This window comes from Pleurodeles waltl, chromosome 2_2, assembly GCF_031143425.1.
Source record: "Pleurodeles waltl isolate 20211129_DDA chromosome 2_2, aPleWal1.hap1.20221129, whole genome shotgun sequence".
In the NCBI taxonomy this organism is placed as follows: Eukaryota; Metazoa; Chordata; class Amphibia; order Caudata; family Salamandridae; genus Pleurodeles; species Pleurodeles waltl.
Genome location: NC_090439.1, coordinates 1,187,952,821 through 1,187,980,471, shown reverse-complemented (window position 1 = coordinate 1,187,980,471; position 27,651 = coordinate 1,187,952,821). Strand labels below are relative to the sequence as shown.

Below are 27,651 nucleotides of genomic sequence, written 5' to 3'. Positions count from 1 at the left end.
CACATACTACCACTGAAATACCTCCCTGTAGAAGAGTATTGGAAGGCATCTACTTACACTGCCTTTGCATGACTCTAGTTTTACCAAGTTTTGCAGGTTTTGCACGATGGTGATTCAAAATACTTGATAAATATACCCCTTTATGTTAAGGCATAGCTTAAAAACATCTGTATGAGTGCTGTGCATTACAAAACACAAGCAAAGACATACATTTATGGAAAAAAGAAAATTAACACTATGTTAGATGTAAATGATACGACTTGTCACATATATTTAACTTCAATGGCAATGGTGCATTAATGGGTCAACTTACTTACTGGAAAGTTAATTAAATCTATGATACGAAGCCATTTTGAATCACAGTTCTAGGGATGGAGCACACAATGTGGCACTACATGGCAGTCACAATGCATAAATTAATTATGTCAGAAAACATTAGAGTCCATTACATTTAACAAAAAATCAGCAGAGACCACTCACAAAAGGCAAATTTCCTATAGTCTTATCAACACCTAAAATTTTGCTTGGTTTCTGTTGTGTATACTTTGTGAAGAAAGGATGCCAAAACTGTTACTTACTTGAGTAAGACTTTAATGTGTTACATTTTGATAAAAAGTTCTATAAAATAGCAAATTGCAGCATACATGTGATCATGAATGGAAGGGACTGGACAAGCCAAATTGTGTTTCCCTATAGCTGAAACTCTGAAATTTTTAAAGATTAAACATACTCTGTCAAAGCTCAGCTTCAAAGACTACTCATTCTAGGCCCATCTCGATCCAGCCTACATCTGGCTTTACAAACTAATAGCACAAATAATGCAAAGCCAGGACAGCTTAAACTCAGGCCTTCCACAATATGCCTGGCTTTGAATAGTCTTTTTTCACACACTATCAAGCTGGGGGCAAAGTCTCATATGTGTTGTACCCTAGGATCACCTAAGTCTAGGAACAAATTAGACGTGCTGGTACAGAGTTTGTTCCATACTTCATACGAGTAATTGGGCCACTATCGTGAGGAGGTTTGTTATGTGAATAATTCAACACAGGAAAACAGTTTCATAATTTTGCCACTGAGCTAAATGAGACAAAAGGGTATATTTTATCACAAAGGAAATCCTTAGAGGTTGGGTCACATAGACACACATTCTAGGATGGGAAGTCTTACAATTATAATTCTTCTTCATTTGAGATAATCAGCAATGGCTGAATGGTTAAACCACTTAAATTGTGACCAAATCCCAGGATACAACTACCTGTGACAGATGAAGAAGTTAGGAACCCCCATGTGCTTGACAGAGGATTGTGTAAACAAGTAGATCCAGCTGTGTCTTAATCCTACATGCACAGAAAGTCTATCCAATAACTAGATGTGCTAGTAGTTGTGCTAGCCACTTGCGTCTCCACCTTGCCAAAATTCATGCAAAAATATGTTGCTTATCATTTATGGTAACTGTGACAACAGGTGCTCCAAAGATGATTACGCTCAATCCTCCATTGCACCTGTTAGAAAGTTTGAGATATTTATTGACTGCATTTTCATAGGGAGGCTAGAAGGACTAGTCCCAGGGTATAGGACTAGAAGCTTTAGCAAGGTTCAGCCTGCCAGAACCTCAGGTAGACCCTAATGTAAGGCTACAACTCACTACAAATAATTGTTCTTATAGCTGACCCTAGAGTGCAATAATGGGGGTCGCAGAGAGCACCAGATTTTCAGTTTGTGGGTGGGTGGTCCCTTGCAATTAAAAGATGTCTAAAACTTACATAATTTGAAAACATTTCGAAAGACAGGAACAAAGGGAAAAAGGGGAGTGATATGATAGTAGATAAAGTCAGCTGGGGCCATTTAAACTTACAGCTGTTTTCTGGAAAGAAGAAGAAAGCCCTGCCCTGATGATTACACTTTTAGTATCTTTATCTCTCAGTAACTATGTGTACCATTCTGTATACTCAAAGTATTGAAGACTATAGAAGGTTATGGCAATCTTAACTCCAGTTCTCAGTGCCTGGAGCATGATGACAGCTGCAAGGATGGCCCTCATGGTGGTAAGACAGTAAGGAGTAGAGTAATGGAACTTCTGCACCTTCCTGGGAGGTTTGTACATCTTATGCTCAGTATATGCCTTTTATGCTTTCACAGAAGAGGTGGACACATGATACCTGAGCTCTACACAAGGGATGTGACTAAACCTTTAGTTTCTGATTGGATGTACTTCTCTGGCTGCTGGCATCATCCCTTAGACATGTGTTGAAATAAACTATGTGACATGATGCAATGCAGGTTTATTGAACAAATACCAAACTGAACTGAGGCCATAATTATAAGTGCAGCGCTAAATTCCAATCAAAGAAACATATATAGATATGTGCAGTAATCATAATTATGAGTAACAGGTAATTTACCTCAGTGTGGAGTATTTATTTACTGCACAGGGTATATAGTCTATATAACAGCAAACATGCATAAACCAAACATAAAGGAACAATATGTTTGCATCCGATGCAAAATAAATTGATATAACTTTTGGAGTTTAAGTTGCATGGTTGATCAACAGGGATGTACGCCTGATTGGTGGTTGGTTTTCAATGAAATTTAGTTTTTGTTGTTAAATTGTTTTTATAGGCTGTTGTAAAATTTGTAGTAAAGTTAGAGAATTATAATCTGAGCCTCAGGTCCTAACATAGAATTTGTAGCCAAAGTTTCCAGGCTTAAACTAGAGAACTATAATATATACTATATCAAAATACACAACCTACATAGGTATGACGCATGCTGTAATTACTCCACCAATCTTTTTGACACAACATGGGCCTCCTCCCAGTGAATGGAAAGACTAAATACATATATTTGGGAACTCCCTGAAGCTTTGCATATTCCAATTAAAAAACAGAATTAATTATTGGTAAGTGCTTTAGAGCAAGAAGGTCAGCACATTTTTTAAATACCTCCTTGCAGACTTAGATATGCAAAGGAATGCAACATTCTGGAATGTAAAGTAGAACAACAAGGATATCTGATATGAGACGATGGTCTAAGACCCAAGGGAAATTTGGTTAGTGCTAGAGTTCATGCGGTGGTTCCGGATGACAAAGAGAAACACATGTTATTATTGGGTCTAGTTCAATGCTATCCCAAACGTGCACCTATTGTTGCAGTCAAAGCAAAAGGGCAAATGTTTGAAAAGTGCAACATCATGTCATGATGCGCCACTTTTCTTGAGCCGCGTTGCGTGCCCCTAGTGTCACCATGTGTGTTCCATATTTATGATACGGCGCACCATGGTGCACGTTAGGGAACTAGCATCATAAATGTTGACGCTAGTTCGGCGCTTTGCAGGATTAGCATACAACTATTGCACTAATCCTGCAAAGTGACAGGAGGTCCATTGAAAACAAGGAGAGACAGATTTTAACACCTGCCTTAGGCAGGCATTAAAAATGATGCTACAAATGGTGCAGTGGAATCTCATAGATTCCATTTTTCTGGGCCTCCGAATGCCGGAATGCCCCCCCTTGCCTACATTATGCCTGGTGCAGGCATAATGTGGCGCAAGGGTTTACCACTTTGGAAATATGGCATAACTTTTTGCCAACCTAATACCACATTAACATAAAAGAAATGATGCTAATGTGGCTCAAGGTGGCCCTAAGGGCTTCTTAAATCTAGCTCTTAGTTTGCTGTTGAGAAAATGAAACATTTTAGACCGGGTTTAACTGCAGCAAATAATACTATGGGCTAAACTGCAGAGTTAAGGGGGTCATTATGACAACACCATGGCCTTGAAGGATGATTGCATTGTATTCCGCCCAATCACTTAGCATCTCTAAACGGAGTTTGAGAAGACCTTCCCACTTACATCTACCAAGTTTATTTGTCGATAATTTCCTGGGAGTGAGTACTCACCTTTCTTATATACGTTTGGTTATTGCCCCCTTTCAAATATCAGGAAATTTACCTGACAGAAGAAGTTTTTGAAAGAGGTGAAACAAACTAGTCCACCAGGCAATATTCAACTTTATTATTTCTGCTGGCAGGTTATCAGGGCATGCAGCCCTCATGAGTTTTAGGAACTCAATTGTTTTCTTGACAATTGGCACTAAAAACCCCTCCTTTTTCTCACCTTTACAAGATAATTGCCAGGGGAATGGTGGGAATGGCATCTTTATTATAGGTCTCCTCCCAAAATTCTACCCATGCCTCCTCTCCCACCAAACCAGTCATTTTACCCTCTGCATTTCCTATCTCACTCTGTACCAACCTCCAAAATGTCTTTATGTTTTTAGACTCTATTGTATCAACCATTGCAACCCAGCATTTTGCTTTGCAACACTTTGTAAATCTGGTCCAGAAAATTTAGCTTCATTGGGTCACGTTAGCGTAAAAACAGTTATGCCAATGTGGCGCAAGAAAGCGCTAGGAACCCTTAAATATGGCCCCATATTTTCATTTTCTTTCCTTACACTATGCAGACATAGCATATCCATTTTATTTCCAGTAAAACTCATATTACTTTCAAACTTTCCTCTTTTTCAATTTGCCAATCTACATTCATTATCAAACCATCTATTCCTGGAGTTCTGAGTTAAGCTCATTTTGCCCTGTGCTTTGTTAAATACTGTCAATGTGTTTTTTAAACATGCAACCACATCTTCTATTGTTCCCTCATACAATGGCAGAAAAGTAGAGGGCACCTTACTAGATATAAACTGCCCATATCTATATTGGATGACTTTCAGTAAGTTTAAATGATTCTCAGCGATCCTTCTTCTTAAGTGTTTTGGATATCTCATATTTAAAGGGGTGACCTTGATATGCATTGGGGCAATTTCCAGATCAAGGAGTGTGCCTAGGGGGTAATGATCACTCCCTTCCATTTGTAATACTTCAAATTCCCTTATTAAATCAAATGCCTATGCTTGCACAAACACATAGCTTTTGTGCACCCGACCACTGAAACTCACAAGCCCATTTGATGTAAGAAAATCTAACACGGCTACATCCCTGACTGCATCCTCCAGCTAGCGCTTCTGATATTACAAGCAGATAACAAATCATCTTACCTTTCATCCACCCTCTTGGAAAGCAATTTATAGGTACAGTCTCCTATTAGCATAAACATGTGTTGTGGATACAATTTATTTATATTCATCACATCTTCTTTGAGCAATTCCATATTCTCAAATCAATTGTGAGGAAAGTTTGCATGTATATGAATATTGAAAATAATGATGCATTTGTTACCCTTACTGGCATTTAACAATTTCATTCCACAGGCAGGAATCCAATAGCAATAAGTCTTAACTTCCCATGATAAATTTTGGAGGATACCACTGTTAACGCAAATGTATTAATTAGAAATTATTAATGAATGTTTATGTAGTATGAATAATGAATTAGTAGAAAAATGAATAATGTAGAAAATAATGTGTGGCCACCAGTATTAACAAGATTATTAAGAAAAATAATAACTTACAGTAAATTAAGAAAATGTAGTACAAATAATGTAGTAGTGTGATATATTGAAAGATGTAACCTCTGTTTTATTAATTATATGCCTTAACTTAGCAAAAGTATTGGCCTGGTCTTACCAGTCCTCATGCAGAAGCTGTGTTTCTAATGGTAAAATGGAAAACGTTGGGGAGCTGAACTAACCGTGAACTTCTCATTGTTTATTAAAAATTGCTTAGCCACGAACCTTCACGTGAACCGACAGACAAGAGATGGTAGAATCAGAACTGTAACAATTGTTGTGTAAATCGCACTGGGTGTACTTTCCCAGGACTCCAACAATGTGGACTCTGACTAGAGAAGAAGATGCAACATTTTCCATACCTGACGAGCCGGATGATGAGAACATCGCAAGACGAACCAATCAACAGTCTGTAAACTATGAAATATTAGAATCTATAGTTTTGGTGTGTTTTGTTCATTGGCTAAGTGAATAACGTACAACTAATTGACCAATTAGGAATTATGGGATAGTCTGGGTGACTTTGATATAACATCGTGACAGAGGGAAAAGACTTCAGATGATGAGAGCGAGAAGGAGAGATGTTCAGGGAGAGTTTGCGCAAGCAGACCTTAATCGCAAATGAAGATGTGACTCGAGATTCTGTCATTGGGCTCGATTCTCTGACTAAGAGCCTGATGCGATGCTGATCGACTGATGACCTGAGGATGAAGACTGATTCTGTTGCTGACCCATACCGAGGATAGGTAGATATGCTAATGTGACTGTATTGCATTGCTTTTCCTTTCTAGGTACCAACTGCGCTGTCTATATAGTATTCCTTAGTTAGATGTTTTCTTCAAATTCATGTTCTAAATTGTTTTCGCATGACGCCCCACATGCTAATGCTGATCTGGTTTAGATAAGGTTTTCTCTTTATGACGGGACTTGACATTGTCGCGTGAGCTCTCATTATCCTAAATGAGACTACTGGATTTCTAGGTAGCAGGATCGTTCCTGGTGTGGGGGACTGAGTCTGACCCACTTAGAAGGACCTCTGTCACCCTAAATCCGGTTTTGCTCCTGCTAACTAGCAGTGCCTAATCTCTCCCATGGGAAAGGGATGATTGGTCAGCCGAGCGCATGACTTCTTGGGAACTTCTCAGGGAAGTCGTGGTCACTCAGATCCAAACCAGCTCTCTCATTTACAGTATGATCTCATATACAAATGGCAAAGGCAGTTTGAGTTTTATAAATTGTTTTAATAAAACGACTGTATTTTAGATATTAAGGCGTGAGCTGAAATAACCAAAACCATACAACACAGTAGGATTGAAATAGTCAGGAGGAGAGTGAAACATAAGAATAACGCTATCATGGTGTTAATAAATTCTACTCTCTCTTAGTTAGTTCTATTTTGAGCACAGCATGTTAAGCTTTTAACTTGCCTTTTAGATTCCCTGGGAAGCCATCAACCCTCATACCTGAGCAAAGGCCTGTGATCTGGTTCAGCATCTGCAACGAGGCAGTCAGCGTCTAGTTGTGGTTCCCTGGTCGGAATCTCCCTCTTGCCTCTATTAGGACAAGGAAGTGTTTTTATAACTAACATGTCAGATTGATCACAAAATGTCCCTGCGCAAGAATGCCAAAGACTAAACTCCTACCACGTCTATCGGCAATGTACCAGACTGTATCCTTGACTGAAGCACAGAGTGAACAAGAATGTGTTATTGAAAACTCCAGTGCTGAAGTAGGCTAAAGAGTGTGATCGAAAAAATAAAACAAGACCATAGAAGTGGCTATTTGAAAAATAACAGTACAAAGCTGAATAAAAGCATTTAGAGCAAAGTGCACAGAGTCTCTATGCTGCTAGCAAAGGAATAAAATACATCCAGGGCAAAGTGCACGAAGGCCTAAAGCCTAAAGCTAACGCGCGAAGGATACATAAAACTGACCACACTACACCCTCCCCTTGTCGGTACCAAGTGGTTCTAATCAACAACGAAAAATAATAATATGCCCCAGATACAAAAAATATACAAAATACATTTCGACAAGTCCAGAGGACACTAAAGCATAAAACTATTTTTAAATTTGTAAGCATGTGACGGTAAAGCCAAATCAGTAAAATGTCAATTACTAAAAATCCAATTCTTAAATGGAAGCCACGGAAAGCAGGAGATCCTCCACCTCGACAGATGTCAACACAGGAAAATCCACGCAAAATACTATCATGGAGCAGGTGTGTTCCAAAGCCCCAGGACCATCCAGGGCGGCACCCCATGCACGGCCTATGAATGAGACAATACCATCTTCCTCCAGGAACGGAATCTCATAAACTGCCTCACGAAGCAAACGCAACTGCAGTGCACAAGTCTGGGAATGAGCCCTAATCGGGAACATCAACAGATCATTATCAACCACTGGGGGGCGCTGCAGTGAGAGACAGAGAGCCAGTGCATGTTCAAACGAGCACCAAAGGCACCGAAACACGGGCTGCACACAATCCAAAACTGGTCGGAATGACAGAGACCAGTCACACTCCAACTGTCCTAGGAGTGTTGCTCCAAAATGCTGCATCATGCGTTCACGACACAGCTGCGCCGACGGGAGCGCCAATATTGGATCTCGTTGCGGTGGGACCGCCATTGCGGAAGAACAACAGCAACAGCAAAACACCAGCCAACAAAGCCAAAGTAATTGGAAATCCCCCAAAAATGCTTCTGAAAATAGGAAGAATAGCCTAAGGTATTAAACCGAATATGGAAGAGAAGGTATGAGCAAAACCAACACCAACGGCTTTGAAAAAATGTGCAATACCAGCAGTGCTGGACGCATTAAATATACGTCCCACGAGTTCACCAAAGTGGCTCGGAAAGTTAGTATTTAATAGGGACTGTATTTCTGCTGATGACCTTGCCACCTGAAGTGAGTAGGTCTCGCATGCAGATGTAAGGGCCACATGCTTTTGAAACAATAGAGCCTTTATTCGACTCAACCTGTCGAAATTCACCTTGGAAGTATCAATGTGAGGCCAGATGTCCTCTACCTCCCTAAATTGAGTGGGGGGAAACAACACATTCCCGCAGCACGTAACGGCCTTGGTGACAAAGACTACGTAAACTATTCCGGCACGCATGCCACCACAGGCTTCACTGTTAAGAAGGACATAGTTGCCGTTCGAAAGCACCTGGAAAGTGCTTTTAATTACTGGGACTGGAACTCCCTTAAGATAGCAAGCCAAGTTCGCAACCGAGGCATTACACGCCCCATGCAAAGACAGCTGCTTACAAACCATCGAATGGCTGACAGAAGTTTCGCATTCGCTACCGCTAAGAAAAACCTCCCTCATACCATTAAGACATCTGTATAAAAAGCGAAGCTCCCACACCTCATGTATGTAACTGTCTCCCAACTTCTCATATCTACCCACCGGAATATGCTTCAAACAAGAAGTGAATTGCAGAGTGGAAATAGGCAAATTTATAACCCCGTGAATCAACCACTCAGCAGACGGAACCTCAGCCACAGTAAAAGGCAACTTCTCCAACTTTTCAATATGTAACATAACATACGTCGCTTCCTTTTTAGCCATCAGCTGTTGTTGACATGTCAAATTAAAGGAAAAAAATATCTCCCTGGCTCGGATGTGCTGCCACGGAACGCGACCTGCCTTTAATGTCTGTAGAGTCCAACCCAACTGCATGATGGACCGCGTCTGACTCTGCCCATGATATAAGGAAGACATATCTGATTTAATAATGTCTATAGCAGAGAAAACAATGTTATCAATCGTATATACGCGGTCGGATAGGGTATGCATTCCATAATCCACAACAGACAAGGCTTGTTTTAAATTCTCCTGATCTATCTGCCTCAACCGGGCCGCCGCCTCTTGTTGTGAAAGTTTCCAAATCTCATTGTACACTTCATACAAAAAACTTTTCTTCCGGGGTACTTGTGGACCTGACAAAAAATCTTGCAAGTCAGTATTATTAGACAGTAACGTGAGATGTGACTTAACTGCATCCAGCGTGGATGATTTTAACCAGTGTTGACAAAGTTTCCCCACGCTATATGTAGTAATGATATCAGCATGTTCTGGTGATATGTAGCGAGGGTCTGCCCTACTAGTCCGGAACCCCCCCGAAGAGGTGACAAAACGTTCATGACACCCATTAGTGTCCATGGGCCACAATAACCACCCACCCGGACGTGTCAATGAAGTGTTGAGCATACCATTCTGGACCCAGTCAGTAAGCTCACTAAACGTGGCATTAATATATTGCTGCCAATTTTTCAATTTGGAAGGGACAGGTATGCTAGGCAAATTCAAATATCTAATTATTGCTAAGCCCAAACAGCTAGTCTGTGTCATTTAAGAAAATCATTTGGACAGGAATAATACACGCCCTAAACAATGTGTCTCTACCCCGCATTTGCCAATTTTTTGTTCCCCAGACACTTTTTAAATCAACAGTTTTGGACCAGTATTCATACCCCCCAACTGAAAGTTTGGATACAAACACATTTGAATACAGTAATTAAGTATCAGTCAATAACATTTGCTTACTAGTATACGGAGTAACCTTAAAATAGTAAGACTTAGCACTCTGTTGATTATGCCCAGAAAAATATGCAAATTTATCATAATAAGTTTTAGAACTCCCCTGTGGAGGAGTCGGGCAATGTTCCCATTGCATATACTCAAATATTGATTTAGGGCTACTGGTTTTATGAATAAAGTGGTGTCCATAATAATTGTAGCAAAACATGTCACCATAATTATCTCTAAATTGGTAAGCATCTTCATCGTCGTAGACAGTATAATATTGCAATTCAGTCAGCATAGAATCTACTGTCTTCACAGCCCAATCATCAGAAACAATGCCTGGTATAACAATATCATTCATTGCCAATTTGAGAACATACGGTATTTGAATTATTTCAGTGGGACCATATATATCAAACATCACTCTATCCCACACAATCCCATCTGGAATCGGTACAGCAGAAATGTTCACAAAGGACAAGTCTCTTCTAACCATATGTGATGAAAAATGCGGTTTCAACACCTTCTCCACATGCTCAATCTCAGATCGTTCAGGAAGAAAATGACCATGTATCACCAGAAAAAAGGTAACAACAAACCCCAGCCATAGGAAAAAAGTCATTACAGTCATGAAAAGCCACAGATAGTTCCAAGGAACAACAAAATATGTATGCTTGAGCCAAACCAGCAGCTTACGTGGACCCAGGGATGGTGTTGAAGAGGACGAGGGGTCCGACACGGCATCATCAGTAGTGTTGAAGCAGCCGGAGGCAGTTCTCGCAAAAGGTGCAACCGTAAACAAAGGAGCAGATGGTGGCTCTCGCCTTAGCACGCTGTAGACTACACATTCAGCAATATCAGTAGAACTCACAGCAACTTGATCAAAAGATTCCAAATTATTCGCCGTCAGTGGAACAATTGCAAGATCAGCTTCCACCCTCCCCAAGCTCGGAGAGGAAATATCATTGGTGCAAATTACCTGCAGCGGAACTTCGTCCCCAGTAGTGAGGGATTCCGGAACTACTGGGCGTCCCTCTTGGTCTGCTGTGCAAAATTGGCCACATGTTGTAACTTGACATTGTCAATGGAAACAAAGCGATTTCCTTTGGCCCCTTGCAGCGGTGGCAAAATCACAGTTCTTGTGCCTTGAATCCCCAGCACAGGGACTGGCACTCGATAGGAAGGGCCAAATTCTTTTTTCACGGCAACCTTTTCACGCACAAGATCCCCAATTCTGGGAATCCAACCAGTAGGCGTTACTGGTTCATCCTTAATTCCTGTGGAGGCAGCACTGGCAGAAGAGTTATCTTCACGGAATTGTTGCAAATCCTGCAAAACAGTGACACGATCATTTATGTCAAAGGGTGTATCTGCCATCTCCACACCAGGACCATCTATATCAGGAACATACATTTGTGTGCCAAACAGGCACTCATATGAAGTACGACCCACCAGGGACCTTCTAGGCAAGTTATTAAGTGCTCTCTGTACTCCATACAGGTGGGATAGCCAACTACGACCCGTACCTATAACTCTGGCCGTTAAGGATTGCTTTAAATCGCGATTTAAACGCTCCACGACAGAATTTCCCTCGGGATGAAACGGAGACGAGAACTGGAGCTGGACCCCCAACGAAGCCATGGTGTCCCTGAATGCCTTAAAGGCAAAAGCAGGGCCCTGGTCCGAATGAAAAGCCGCAACTGCATATGTATCGACAAAGATGCGCAAATCTTTAATAACAGTTCGAGCGTCAGCCGAGCGCTGTGGCCAGACCCACACAAATCTGGAGCACGAATCTACAGCAACCAATATATATTTGTGTGCACTATCTGGCGTCAGCGGACCACAATGATCCAAGTACACACACTGTAAAGGTTTATTTGATATGAGAAGGGGCGTCTGCTGCGGGCGTCTAGCCGTGGAAACTCTAATTTGTTGGCAGATATCACAACAAAGGACATACTGCTTTGTCTCCTTATAGAGACCAGGCCACCAATAACGAGCCTGTAAGAGTGAAATGGTGGCAGCCACACCTGCATGTGCAGAAGCCGCCCCCTCATGTGCTGCAGTAATTAATCGAGGTCGCTCAATTTTATTGGGCATTTCACGTACACCAACGCCTGGGATTTTAACTACAGCATTCAGCATATCACCCATACAGTAACTATATTTAGAAGGGAATCCTTTAGGAAATGGCGTGCCATCAGCCGTAGCTTTTATGGCAGCCAAACTCTCTGTGTCTGGTTTGGAACTTGAATGAGTTACTGCGGCCACAGTGGCAACTGCCACTGCCGATTTTGTGGCTTCATCAGCCAAAGTATTACCAGCAACGTGTATTCCAACGCGCTGGTGTCCAAGTGTATGCACAACATGGACTTTAGGAAGCGTTTCCTTCAGATCTGCAACCTTCCCCCACAGCAATTTATGTTTAATGGTGTTTCCTTTGGAATTTCTGAACCCATTCAACCTCCAGTAGTGTAAATATTCATTGAAAGACTGAACACAGTAATAGGAATCACAAACCAGCAATGTAAATATTGCCGGATCCGCATGTTCCAAGGCTAACAATAGAGCTTTCAGCTCAGCCAACTGTGCCGTACAGTCTCCCAAGGTCTGTGTATAAGTATGTTGGGGGCATAACTCTTCCCCCTCCATATAGCCTCTCAACACCACACATGCAGCAGAATACTGTTGTTTAGTCCCAACCGCTGGTTGCGCAGAGCCATCGGTATACATGACCACCTGATATTGGTCAATAGGCAATGTGCCAGTGGGAACTGGGTACTCCATTTCATATTGAAGAAATTCTTGAGTCTGCAGTTTAGGGTCAAATATGTAATCTACATCAGTGGCTGTTAAAGACGTTGCCCATTGTATCCATTGCGGGTGTAGAGCTTTCGAATTAGGAACACTCACTTTTGTAACAGCCTCTAGGGCTGGAACCGGGGTAACAACAATGATGCGTTGGCCCTGGGCAAGAGGTCGTTCTTTAATCACAGCCATCTGTACTGCAGTGAGAATTTTTTCAGTCTGTGCAAAACGTTGTTCTGCAGCAGAATACAAGTGGGACTTGTATGCTATCGGGACCGTCTCATCCTCATTAAAGGTGACATGCGTAAACCCAACGGCCCCAGGTATAACCCTGATGACCAGATGCGTTTTATTGTCCCGAGTGTGTAAATGTTTTACTGCTAAGAGATCAGTTTGCAAATCGCGAAGAATATGTGTATGTTCATTCGTCCAAAACCTACTCGAGAAATTCGGGCGAATCAACTCGTATAATGGTTTTATACGTGTAGCGTAATCAGGAATGTAAGTTCTGCCAAAATTTAGAAACCCCAATAACGACTGGAGTTTCCGAATCGTATTAGGAGGTTGCAACTGTGCACATTTTTCCAAAAAGTGTGGCGCTAAGCTCTTGCCCTCATTCGACAACTCATATCCCAGGAAAATGACGCTGAGGAAGTCAATCTTTGATTTTTCTAAATTAAATTTTTAGCCAATTTCAGCAAATCCCACAACAATGCGCGCTACCCACCTTAAATGTTGCAGTAACTCATCGTCTGTCAGATATATATCATCAACATATGACAAAGCTTCAGGGTCCAACTCGTGCAGAATTTCAGTTACACGAGCCGAAAAGAGTCCTGGGCTATTCTTATATCCCTGAGGCAAACAACAAAACTTTTTCTGAGAGCCAAACGCACTAAAGCTTGTATAGTCCCTACTTTCGGGCGCTATATTCTGGCAGAAATATCCATTCGAGATATCTAAAGTTGTTTTGTATTTCTTACACACAATATTATTCATGAGCGCTGCGCTGTGTGAATTTTGTATTGCATATGTGCGTGTATGTCCATTTAAATGTCTGTAATCCACCACTATCCTATAAGAATGGTCCGGTTTAGCTACAGGAAATAAGGGATTATTCATCGGCGAGACACAGGGTGCAGTAACGCCCTGGTACTCCAATTGTGTAAGTATTTTCCTCACCAATGCCCTTGCTTCAAATTTTATAGGATATTGCGGTTGTGGCTGAGGTTCGCCCTTTATCGGAATTACATGATAAGGTGAATCCCTATCACACCCCACATGATTTCTATATAATGCAGGTGCTTGTGCCAGAGCCCATGTATTACTATAGGACTCAGCGAGTTCTCCTGGAACAAGTGGTGAGAACGAAGGTGTAATAACCTCCTCTCCAACTGGACAGTCGCGAACAAAGTCTGGGGGTCAATCCTGTTCGGCCAGCAGAATGTCATACAATTTGACCACACGGTCCCAAAAGATGGCGTTTATAGTGCGCTCAATGTCCCCTTCTAATTGTAAAGTTACTGTATAAACTCTATCGGGATCAGAGACACGCATATCTGCTGTTTCGACTTGTATGAAGTCATCAGTTGTTTTCACCTCCAGATGCTCTAGAAGATTCCGGCGAACTATTGTGACCTCTGCCGCGCTGTCTAACAGTGCCAAAGCCCATGTCTTGTTCTTCAAGAGAACTCTCTTCTTGTGTGGCATGCCTAACTGAGACTGCCGCCACCTTCTTCTTTTTAAATTGCTGCTTTTGTTGGATCGGTTTCTCTTCTTTCTTGACAGAAACCTCAGTTGAGCGTTGTGATTCCTGTCTCGGTTTCACGTACTCTGTTCTCCGCTCTGACCACCCACCTCTCTCATTTCTCTTTTCCGATGAGTCCTGAAGGGAACGAGATTGGCGTGTATCAGTATAATGATATCTATCAGGCGTCTTCAAATTATCCCTATTCCTGAGATTATACCTAGTCTGTGGGGTCTCCGGCTGCGGAGATTGTCCCCTGTCTTTTTTAGGTGTTTGTTGTTTTTTCTCCCAGTGCTTTTTAGTACCCTCAGGTTGCTGTTGTTTAGTTGTATCCTTACTACTCTTACCCTGTAACTGTGTTTTTTGCGGTCTAGCCCCTAGGCTATCACGACCGATACTCGAATATGTTTCTGCTATTATTCTCGGCAGCTCCCGCTCTTGATTAAGTTGCTGGACGTTTTGAAGACGCATACGCACCGCTAATGCTACTGCCTCTCCTTTGAGATTACTCAAAATAATAGAAGAAACTGCGACAAAATTGCCCATAAGCTGCATCCCTAAATCTAAGTCTGGGGCAGCCCCATATTCATCCTGAATTTGTTTCAGCACTTCCGGTAGATTAGCCAATGTTGGTGTACCGTGTGCTGTAGTGTAGAGCGCGGCAAACACCGTGCCCCAAGTATTACAATGATCCACAATAGGAACCATTCCATACGGCAAACACATCATCAATATCCTATGTTTATCCTGAGGTCCCGTATGGGGAGATACTGCTTCCAGCGTATTAATTTTTTGCGCCAGTCAAAATGGAGTTTCCTCTCGTTTAGCCGGTACTTTACACATAACTGAGTGTACAGTGGCCGGATTGATACCCGGAACCACCGCATGTGGTTGCGCTGGAGCAGCACGCGCTGCGTTTGTATTTAGTGTCTGCATTACAAACTGAACTAATCTTCTATATGTAGTCGCTAAGTCTATGTATAAACGACGAACGTCAGCCACCGCCAAGTTAGCAACCGCAGGATATGGTGTGTATGTAGCCAATAAAGGCCAGGTAGGACCATCATTACTCAGTGGACCTAACCTAACTTGTGCTACTGTGTGTGGGAGGGCGCCATCAAGCCAATTATGGTGTTCTTGATAAGATAAAGGTATCTCTAAGTATGCATACGCCCTGTATTGTCCAGGGACATTCGCAATAGTGTAGTCATGAAAGTGTGTGTACCCCCATCAACTGCTGGAAATACGACCCAAGAATAAAAAAGCTCTGTTCTATAAGCTGCATGGGCGTCCACCACAAACGTGACCGGACCCCCCTGGTTCGTTAGACCAATTGCTATCAGATATCCTGTGAGCGGTTGGCGCATATTAAGCGCTATATTCACTACATTAGGATTCGCCATTTGTTTTAAAAACAGCACCAGGTCAGAGAAGCTACACCAATATCGGGGTTTTCCTTTCAAAGTTCAAGCTTGAACAACCGACCACAAAGCAATAGGATGTACCTATATTGTGGTGGCGGAAATCCTCAGCGCCACGGACGTCTCCGTTAATGGAACCGAGGAGTCAATATATATATGAGACCGAGAGACCCGAAAATTAGAGCCAGACCAATCGTTGGCGGCGCCATGTCGAGTGGGCTCTCATTATCCTAAATGAGACTACTGGATTTCTAGGTAGCAGGATCGTTCCTGGTGTGGGGGACTTAGAAGGACCTCTGTCACCCTAAATCCGGTTTTGCTCCGGCTAACTAGCAGTGCCTCATCTCTCCCATGGGGAAGGGATGATTGGGCAGCCGAGCGCACGACATCTTGGGAACTTCTCAGGGAAGTCGATGTCACTCAGATCCAAACCAGCTCTCTCATTTACAGTATGATCTCATATACAAATGACAAAGGCAGTTTGAGTTTTATAAATTGTTTTAATAAAACAACTGTATTTTAGATATTAAGGCATGAGCCGCAATAACCAGAACCATACAACACAGTAGGATTGAAATAGTCACGAGGAGAGTGAAACATAAGAATAACGCTATCATGGTGTTAATAAATTCTACTCTCTCTCAGTTAGTTCTATTTTGAGCACAGCATGTTAAGCTTCTAACTTGCCTTTTAGATTCCCTGGGAAGCCATCAACACTCATACCTGAGCAAAGGCCTGTGATCTGGTTCAGCATCTGCAACGAGGCAGTCAGCGTCTAGTTGTGGTTCCCTGGTCGGAATCTCCCTCTTGCCTCTATTAGGACAAGGAAGTGTTTTTATAACTAACATGTCAGTGTGATCACAAAATGTCCCTGCGCAAGAATGCCAAAGACTAAACTCCTACCACGTCTATCGGCAATGTACCAGACTGTAACCTCGACTGAAGCACAGAGTGAACAAGAATGTGTTATTGAGAAATCCAGTGCTGAAGTAGGCTAAACAATGTGATCGAAAAAATAAAACAAGACCATAGAACTGGCTATTTGAAAAATAACAGTACAAAGCTGAATAAAAACATTTAGAGCAAAGTGCACAGAGGCTCTATGCTGCGAGCAAAGGAATAAAATACATCCAGGGCAAAGTGCATGAGGGCCTAAAGCCTAAAGCTAACGCGCGAAGGATACATAAAACTGACCACACTACACCCTCCCCTTGTCGGTAGCAAGTGGTTCTAATCAACAACGAAAAATAATAATATGCCCCAGATACAAAAAATATACAAAATACATTTCGACAAGTCCAGAGGACACCAAAGCATAAAATTATTTTTAAATTTGTAAGCATGTGACGGTAAAGCCAAATCAGTAAAATGTCAATTACTAAAAATCCAATTCTTAAATGGAAGCCACGGAAAGCAGGAGATCCTCCACCTCGACAGATGTCAACACAGGAATACATAAAACTAACCACACTACAACATGACTATATGACAATTGAATTGACGGACAAATTCTGCTGAACATATGCCACTAACTGGGTTACTGGGCATGATCTTGTTGATTTGTGCAAATGCTCTAGAATGTATCTTGATGTAAGTGTTGATTAGATTATGTTCATGGCATCTTCTGATTGACTAATCATCGTTCATTAAATTAAATAAAGTTTTGAATGAATCTTATGACTTATTATTGTAACAAAAAGGGCAAAAAAACTACTAAACGTATATTTTGAGGTGTGGTTTTTCATGGCTGAAAGCTCATGGGGTGTCTATCATTTGGTATTCTTGATTAATTGTTTAATTTTTGGACTAATATTATCAAAGCTGCACATTTGATTGCTGTGTACACTTGTCACATTGTGGCTAGGACACTCCATGCATATCAAAAGGTTCATTGACCTATACGCATCACCTTGTAAGTTTACTTATTAAGGACCAATGCTCTAGAACCACCGTTAACAGCCCCCCTGACCTGCTATACAATCAAATGCCTTATTGTGAACTTTCAAAAATCCATTTATCAGGGGGGTCCTCTGCACGGCCATATCTCCTGGAAACACAATATTGTGTACTGTTCAGTTATTTCTCTAAAAATCTGTAACTTCCTTAAGTCATTTAAGACATCAGAATCTCGACCAACATCGAAGACACCCTCAGCACCGTTGAACACATGCACTTCCAAATCCACATCGACCCCAAGGCCACCCTCAGAGGAACCCTCATCTATAGACCCACTTGACCTCAACCACAGTTCAGTGACTCCATAGCCGACGTCATCAGCACTCAATCCCTTGCTTCTACAGACTACGTCTTCCTCGGAGACCTGAGCTTCCACCTCGAGAACACCAATGACAGCAACTCCACCGCCCTGCTCACTGCCTCAAAAATACCCTGCAGAGCTTTTTTGCTTTAGGGCCATAACATTCAATAGTGATGAAGAGAAGGATGGTCTATTATCCAAACCAACACCGATGAGGGGGGAAGTTCCTGGTGCTCCATACCTATAAGACTTTACACCCCTCTCCCCTTGGAATCACTAACAAACTTGGGAGCCACAACATCAGATAGTGTGGGGGGTGTTCCTTTATTGACTACCTCAACCAGCTTCAGTGGTCCATGTCTCCAGCCCAGTGACCCTGGATTATTTCTATGGGAGCCTACTTCCTCTGATCTCTCCATCAGCAGGCAAGGCAAGGCAACAAAGACAATCTGGGTCCGGCAGGTCTACTTCTTGGTCAAACAGGAATTGAGATTTGTGTAGCTCTGCGCGCTCTCATCTGTGAGGGAGTGAGTAAGATCAGCCTGAGCTACAATAAAGCAATTTCACCCCTTTTGTTTACTGATTGCCCTTAAAATGCGTCCCCACAAATTCATTAATTAAGTTCACTAGGAAAGATGCTCCTGGAGTTGTGTCTCCCTCAACCTCTAGCATCCTCCCTGTCCCTGTACAGCTGTCCATTTGACTAGCCTGAGCTACTCCTCTTAGAACTCGGTGAGCTGGGGGAATTTCTCTGGGCCCTTGCTTTCTTTACTTTCTTCACTCCATAAAATGTTAAGGGCTTGCTTGGAACCATTATATGAGGCCATTAAATTAAATTGTTTGACTAGTGCTCACCTCCTCTTCGAAAATGGCCACAGGACTGCTGCAGAATTAAACATTTACATATTAATCAGACCCACACTATAGGTGCAACCTTTTATCAGTCCCACACCTTGATTAGATCAAAACCACTACACTTGAACTCCTTCATTTAGGCCTATATCCAATGGCCAGTTAAGAACACTTTAACACCAGGGTACACCAGGAGGTACAAGCCGTACTGCGGTATGCTGCGCTCCACCTCAACTCCCTGAGGAAGGCTGATGCAATCACAACAGGAACCCCCTGGTATATGTTGCACAGGATACACCTGCCCTACTTCTGACTCACCCACCACTTTGCTGGAGGTTGCTGCAAAGTGCAGGTGGGTTGTGGGTCTTGTGGGTCCTATTGACCTCAGAGGACTTTCTGATGTCCAGCAGTCTCTGCTGTTTCTTGCCTCTAACCAACCCCCAAAAGATAGATGGGGGATATTTATGTCTGGGCCTCCAACCACCACCTGTGGCAGAGCAGCTGAGAACTTCCACTTTTTTTTAATTTTAATAAAAAATGCGGCCTGCTGATCCTTCTCCTGTTGCTGCTGTAGCATTTGTGCTATTCACACACCCATTTCATTGTGGCGTCCTCTGGCATCGTGTGTCAGGCATGAGCATGGTCAGAGTCCATGGGTAAGAAAAAACTTCTATCCACTTTGTTTGACCCTGTGTGACTCCAGCTGTGCTTAGACTTTTAATGAGTAAATCATACACATATTAGTAAATGACCACCTCCCATAGGGAGCTCTGCTGAACCTGGCTAAAAGAATACTCAATGAATACAAATTCTCTGGTCTTATAGCAGCAAAAAATCAGTCTCTTAACCCCCTGAGTATTGAATCAATTGCACTAAGCCGAGGATTAAGAGTGAGTTACAGAAGAACACCATATGATCTCAAATTCTAGCCATGAGGGAGATCAGTGGGAAGGTGATGGTCACTTGGTGGGTCCTGCACAAGGGAATCATATACAACTGAACTCAGAAACCACAAGGATGTTTTCAACTGATTAAACAGGTCAGTGCTAAAGAAAGGAGAGAGTGACAACATTAAGAGAGAATACACAAAGAAAGTGCCAGAAAGGAAGCAACAAAGCCATGATCAAATGAGAGTCAAAATGTGTAATATCATTAAAATCAGAAAATCAAAAACTTTGTTGTTGCAATTCATAAACCATATAGATGAAGTGTTCCTTTGCCCAGGGGGTTAACTGCATGCATATAAGGATGGCAACCTAAATGTATTATTTGTTAGAGAACAAACATTTTAGAATAACTATCTAGTTTCCAACTTAAAAAGGTAATGACAAATGGGAGGTATTCTGGTGTTTCTGGTCAAACTGGGGTTGCAATAATAATCTTCATAGAAAACCTAAGAGTCTGCGTGGACATTATCACCATCTTATTTATTGACCACTGACCACCTCCTGGGCATATGCTGTCTCATATTTAACAGGCATTGCCATGCTAAAAGGTCTCTCTTTTAAACAGATATTGAATAATGTACAAATGTTCATGCATGTGCACACAGGCTGGTGCCTGGGCAACTATCTTGGAAATGGTATCCTAATAAAAGGCAGATGCTGAAAATGTGTATGCCAATGTTGCATCAAATGCTTGCGCATGTATAGTGCGACATGGGCAACCATGTTGGTATTTTTAGTTTTGTGTTCCAGCATGGTTGATGGTTATTTTAAAAAGGTATATTAAAAGCTAAGTAAAAAACCAAGGCCTCAAAATTGGTTAAGAAGGGCAATGATTGAGCAGGGGAGACAGATGATATGATATAAAGAGTGCGTTGGGAGCCAGGAGCACGGGATAAAACAAAACTGTGTGTTAACTACTCTCAAAAAACAGAACGCAGGACAGTGAAGGAAAGGGAAATTGTGGGATGAAAGCAGAAAGAAAGAGTGGGGCAGCAATGTGAGGAGGAAAACGTTAACAGGGAGAGATCAAGGAATTCCAGGGACTCCTGCGAAGTGCTGAAAAGGGGAAAAATAAATCTACTCAGGGTAGAAGTGGAAGGATACAACTCATCCTGTCAGAAACACGGTGAAGCAGAAATGCTGCAAGAGTGAGAAACACAAAAATAAGAAGAAAAGTAATTGAATAACAAATAAAGAAATGAGCTAGACAAGATCTCCATCCAATCTTGAGCAAGGGCTGGCCCAAAGCCCATTATGTAATATATTGTAGAAAATAGGTCATTTTGGAATGTCACATGGTCAATTTCAGTGTTGTGGTTGTCTGTGTATCCTGCTTGGGCAGGTTCAAATAGAGAGTTCTCTTGGATACAAGTGGATAGTTGAGGATTATACACTGGTTCTGTAACTTTAGAGAAAAATAAAACAGAGAGACTGGGAGATAGATACTTAGACTAAATGTATAAGCTGAGACTTTCGTCAGCAGAGACATTACCCTATTCTGTCTCTAGGTCAGGGATAGTGATCAAGTGAGAGGGACAAAACCTTTTATACCATTTGATACCAGTATATCAAGTATGTATTATTATGATGCACAAATACTGGAGTTAAAATAATGAGGATCCAATAGGAACAAGGTTGTTGTTTAAGATTTATAGTATCAAGGTCACTATAGGTGGAACACAGTTTAGTAAATGTAAACTTACCTATATTGATTTACCTCCATTTCAATTATTATACATGAGTTGCACAATAGTTTGCAGTCAATATTTTGACGTACAAGAGTCAAACGTCATGAGGAAGTACTGGAGGGAGGATCACAAATGGTAGTGTTCAAGGAAGAACTGCAACAAGGGTACAGTTGGAAACCCTAAAGATATCTTGCATAAGTCGATTTTTATTTCATTTACCAGAGGGGACGGTGTTAGTAGAGTTCCATCTAAAGTGATCAAACTCCTTGCTAACAGGATATTCTTGAGTTAGGTTGTCAGAAGTCACAAAAACATTCTTTCCCAGTTTGACTTCCACTTTGTACTTTTGATGACTCTGGAGTAGGTTACTTTAGCTTCCTCTGAATAGGGACATCGCCAAGCTTTGCACACCCTGAACGTTTTAGTGATGGCCTCAGTATGCTAAGCAGTTGATCGTATCCAATTAGAAGTAATCGTTTTCCAGAAAGCAATGGTGTGTAAGGAGATGCTTTTCCAGATATCCAGGCCTTAAGTATCTTTGCACTGTTTTCAATGTCCTTGGTTAGTTTATAGGAACAACTCAATAGTTCACAGGTTGGATTAGCAGTGCTAGGTATGTTATACATAAATCCTGAGGTTGAGATAGCTTCAGTGTTGCCTGCTGAATTAGGAAGAATATATACTAAAAGTTAACAGCCTCGTGGTATACTTGCTCAGAGGCTTGTGTTTGGTTGTTGATACCAAGTCAGTAGAATAACAAGCATTGGCAGATCTAACAGGTCTCACCTTTAACAGGACACGTCTAATGTACTGGATTTGCCAATTATTTTATCATTCTAAAAGGGCCATCTTTTATGTTGGAATAGTAAATTTAAAACAAATGACCTACAGTGCATCAAAAAGCATTTGCTGTGCACATGCAACAAAACACTTCTTTACTACTGTACACTGGGAGATTCCATATAACAAAATACCTTAAACACAACTTAACAACAATGTACTAGTAAAAGTTTATTAGCTTTAATGTGTGGCTTTCACAATAAATGAGTCAAGCTTACTTCCTTTGTCATAATTTTCTTTTTAATTAAAGAGATTAGATTTATTGCATTTGGCATGCCATTTCCCAATTAACCATTCATACCTGCTATTGAATTGTTACCATAACAACCGCTGGCCTCCTCTGCTGTTGAGGCACACAGTCATAAAATGACAAATGCATACACAATTGGCAGTCACAGAGGATGAGGTTAATGCACTTGCTACAGAAATTGACTGGCCACCAGGTACAGTACTAATAGAGGGATCAGGTTGTGGATGCACCTAATAAGGAAATTAGTTTGTTATTATATTGTGCCAAGAGTGTGAATCATCATATAACAGCATAGAACATGCAGAGGCATATCTTAGTAAGATTCAGGGTGTGTAAGTCTGAAATTTCCCAACAATTCCGCAGTGGACCCAACAAATAAAGATGTAAAAAGATTCTGCGACAAGTGGTGTGGCAACGGAGGGGACAACACTATGGCCCTCATTATGACCCTGGAGGTCTACTGACCACCAGGGCCACAGTGGCAGTCTCATCACCGACGGGCTGGTGGTGAAGACCGCCACATTATGAGTGGCGTGGGTTGGCCTCTGCCATCCCGCCACATCCCTTCTCAGACTGCCAGGGCGGTTGGACCCGCCAGGCCGGAGATGAGCATCTCTGTAACGGCCATCCAATGAAGACCTCAAGCGGTATTATGAGCCGGCTTTCCTCCACGGTTTCCATGGCGGTAACACCGCCACTAAAACCCTGACGGAAAGGCTACTGGTGACAGAGAATTTCTTCTCTGTCACCAACAGATGATTCCCCCTCCCCCAGAAACCACAATACCCCTCCCCCCTCCATACTAGAACCCCCCACGCCCCCTCTTCAGGTACAGGACCACCAACGTCGTAATGAGGGCCTATGTTTCTGATTTGAGGTCTGACAAAAGGAGGTTTCATATATACTATAGTGTCTGTGTATCATAGGCAAGGCACTTGATCCACTGTTCACAAGTGTGTGTGTGTGGGGGGGGTGGTTGATAGTATGTGCACATTCCTCTCTTTTTCTATGCATGTTTAATTGTATATATTATTGGGCATATTTAAGATCCGCTAACTCCACCTTAGCACTGCCATAGTGTCATTTTGGTAATGCTAAGGCGGCGCCCCTGCCATATTTACCAAAGTGGCACAATGCTAGCATTGTGCCACTTTGTAAACCTTTGTGCCACATAATGCCTGCTCCAGGCATATTGTATGGAAGGGGGGCGTTCCCCCAATAGGTGCGGGCTGAAAAAATTGCCAACTCTTTGGCACTACCTCTGCAGAGTACATCAATAGCGTCCTAAAAAACGATGCTATTGCCTCCTACCCTGCGCCATGATGAGCTGTAGGGGAGCTCTAAGGAGAGAAAGGAAAGTGGCGCTGCACTAGGTGCAGAGACACTTTTCTTAAATCCGCCCCAATATATTTAATGTCACATCATCTCTAACAGAGACCATTCCTATGTAACCAGCAACATCTAATTTTGGAATGTGTTACATAGAAAACAGTTGTGTGAGCTGATGAACATGTGACCATTGATATTACACTCCCCCACCCTTTCCCATGATATCAAGTGTATGTGGATATTGTGGGCTCAGCTCACAAAGAAAACAGTAAATATTCACCTTTTATATATTGGTGAAAGCTACCTCAGGTGAGAATGTCAGGTGGCATCTCCCATTGGCTCCTACTAGCATGTTTGAAACTTTACATAGCATTGACATATCTGTAGAAGGAATGAAATCCTCTTTATGAACTGATACTGTCTTAAAGATTGTGCTCATTCAGAAAGTCCTGCCCCATCCCCCACCAAATCTGGGGAGGGGGAGTAAATCATTACCCTAACTATAGTGGAATAAAAATGTACTTGACTGGGGTAAATGTTCATCCATTTCCCAGGTGGGACAGGGTCACAGTGGAGTTTGGGAATGTCCACAAACATACAAGTTTGTGTACATTCTCACACTCATGCAGCAGACCACACTTTGGAATGTCCACTGCTTATGTTGCACCTCCTGTGTCAGGTATTCCATTAGAGATGTCTCCACAATTATCTCATATAAATCTGCTGTAATAGACTATTACACTCGTCAGGAATCCTGTATTACCTTCCCCCTGCCAGGCATACATACAGGTATTTTGTCCTCCCAGGTCCAGACCCCTTTGATTTGAGCCTTAAGTGGTCCAAACATGATCAACGGCTGAACACATGTGTAGTGATGCATATGTGTATGGCTGTAGCAGTGCCCTTGGAGAAAGGAGGACTGCAAACACACTGGTCTGTTGCCAGAGGGGGGGTCTGGCTCCTAAGCCTCCCCCTCTAGTGGTGCCATTCGATCACAATCATCCTGTGTGAGTAGATCAGTATCCTGCATGCTCGCTGAAGTGGGAACCAGATTCTGTACCACCTTTGGCATTCTGTCTTGTGCCCTAATGAAGTGTACCGACACCACATCACACACTATTGTGCAATTCCTGTGTGTGCATTGCAGAGAGGGAGCCTTGATGGTGAGATGACTGCACAACACTATGAGCCATTTTTCCAGGCTTCTGATTTGCACAGAGGATGTGGGTCTCTGCAACAAATACTTTAATCCACTCCACTATTGTACTTAGGGTCAGATTTAAGTGAAAATGACGGTGCACGTTGCTGAGCCAAATTTGTGAAAAAAACTCGTAAATCTGGGGCAGCGACATAATGTAACGGGTGTGGCTGTTTCACGCCCACAGCAACACCCATTGCATGCCCCTTCTGCGCAAAGTAGTGCATGTGAAGGGGCCATATTTATAAGGTGGGATCAAGCCACAAAAAGTGGCTTAACGCCACCTTGTAAATACCGTGCAGTGAACAGCGCCACCGGAGCGTCACTAAAAGTGATGGTCTGGTGGCACTAGGGGCTCTTAAATATGCCCCATAGAATATAACCGTTTGACCTCCAGGTCACAGGCAACGACCTGCACCAGCACATACATCTGTAAAGCTCTTTCATGATGATTAGAGATTTACACCGGTGATGGAAGAATACACACTGACCTCTGTCGTATGTGATTTAACCACCTAAGTTGGCCTTCTCATGCTATAAAAATATGCACAATTTACTTTTGCGCAATCACCTGAATCATCTTTTGAAAATTTTTAGAAATTAGGCTAAATTACTCAAAATGCAAATCTGTCATTTCACATTATATTTTAGCGTAAATGCAGAATTACATCAATTTTTGACATGGATATATTCTGCGCCAAATAAATAGCGCAAAAAGCACACGTTCTGCATACAACAGTCTCAAGCTATGTGATGGCTCACATTGTACCCACTCACTGATGCTGAGCCTGTGCTGCCAACGGCACCGTAATTGGATGAAATGTTGCAAAGGACTTTTTTTCGGGAATTTCCCTGAACAGTGTAATGTGACATTCCCATCATCGGCGGATCACACTGAATTATTGTACATTTCGCCCAGTATCGCACCGAAAGCAGTTCATTTGAAACCCCTAAGAGATCTGCAAATATGTGCTAATAAAGCCAAAATTGTCTCTTTGTAACTTTTTTCATTGTGTTTTCCCGTGAGTAAACATTGTGCAGAACTAATGCGCATGTCCTGACGGAACACTGATTCTTATCGCTCCACCCCAGTTTTATGATGTAAGCTATTTTGATGTAACACAAAGTAGATGCCTATGCCCAAAGCCAAATTAAAACACAATAAACCTTATCTGTTAGCTGATAACTAAATATGATCATGTGTTTTAAAATAGTTGTCAGTGGTTGAGCTTCCTTGAAATGTCTCTGGTCTGGCACTGCTTTATTGAATAAATAGAAGGTGGACACTTACAAAAAGTACTTTTCATTGGTAGGGTGATGTATTTTTTGCCCCCAGATACAGTGTTTCTCATCTGGATTACAGCTGACTAGTTACCGACGACTCAGACAGAATCCTGTTGTTGGTAAATGATAAATTTAACTGGTCGAAAGGAACGTCTAGTTGATTAAGGAGTTGCTATTTTTTGTCAACAAGTGTAACAATTTCAATTGTTCCTGGTACAATTTCTTTCTCTGGATCCCCCATGGGGCTTAGTGGGTTAGAGTATACCACCTCCTACCCCAATATAGCTTTAGTTTTTACTAACATCAGGACATGGGACTGAGTTCCAAAGTCCTGTAATGACTGACACCAACATTTGTCTCATGTTGCTGGCAGCCAATCAGAATGCTTCCAGGAGTCTGACTGCAGGAGTGATACGGGCCAAAGAGGAAGAAAGCTCCCGGGGCCAAGCAGAATGCTCTATTTTTACAACTGGTGCTCCAGCAAGCGTCTCTGGACACACTCATCAGCCGAACCACCCAGATATCAATTATTTTTTACCCTTAATATCTCAGAAACGACTGAACAGATTTACATCACATCACATAAAGCGCAATCTGTCAACGAAGATCTAGCGTCCTCCTGAATTTGGTGTGATCCATTCAGCGGTTTTTGCTGTAGCTGTGCCTGAAACAGTCTATAGAATTTGAGTGGGGATTTTGGCCCATATTTATACTTTTTGGTGCAAAACTGCACTAAAGTTTACCGCTGGCTTGCGTCATTCCAAAGCGCCAGCCGAGTGCCAAACCTATGGAATGCCACAAGCCGGCGCTAAGCTCGGGCTAGCGTCAGAAAAAAGACTTTAGCTAGTTGGGGGTGGCAGTTGGGGCGAAGGGGGTTTTGTCTCAAAAAATGACGCTAGGCTGGTTAGAGGCAAGAAAAAGGCTGTTAACCAGCCTAGCGTCATTTCCTGATGCACAACCATCCATAACACATGACTCCTGTCTGAGCAAAGACAGAAGTCATGCCCAAGACAGGAGTCATGCCCA

General features: G+C 42.2%; 1 protein-coding gene and 1 pseudogene across 1 annotated transcript in view; both read right to left on the bottom strand.

Moving 5' to 3' along the window:
- Positions 1 to 27,651, bottom strand: part of LOC138283061 (uncharacterized) — a 339,327-nt gene that overhangs the window by 184,198 nt on the left and 127,478 nt on the right. The gene's annotated exons all lie outside the window — the stretch shown is intronic.
- The window catches only part of LOC138279249 (uncharacterized), an 84,275-nt pseudogene that overhangs the window by 56,469 nt on the left and 155 nt on the right, over positions 1 to 27,651 (bottom strand).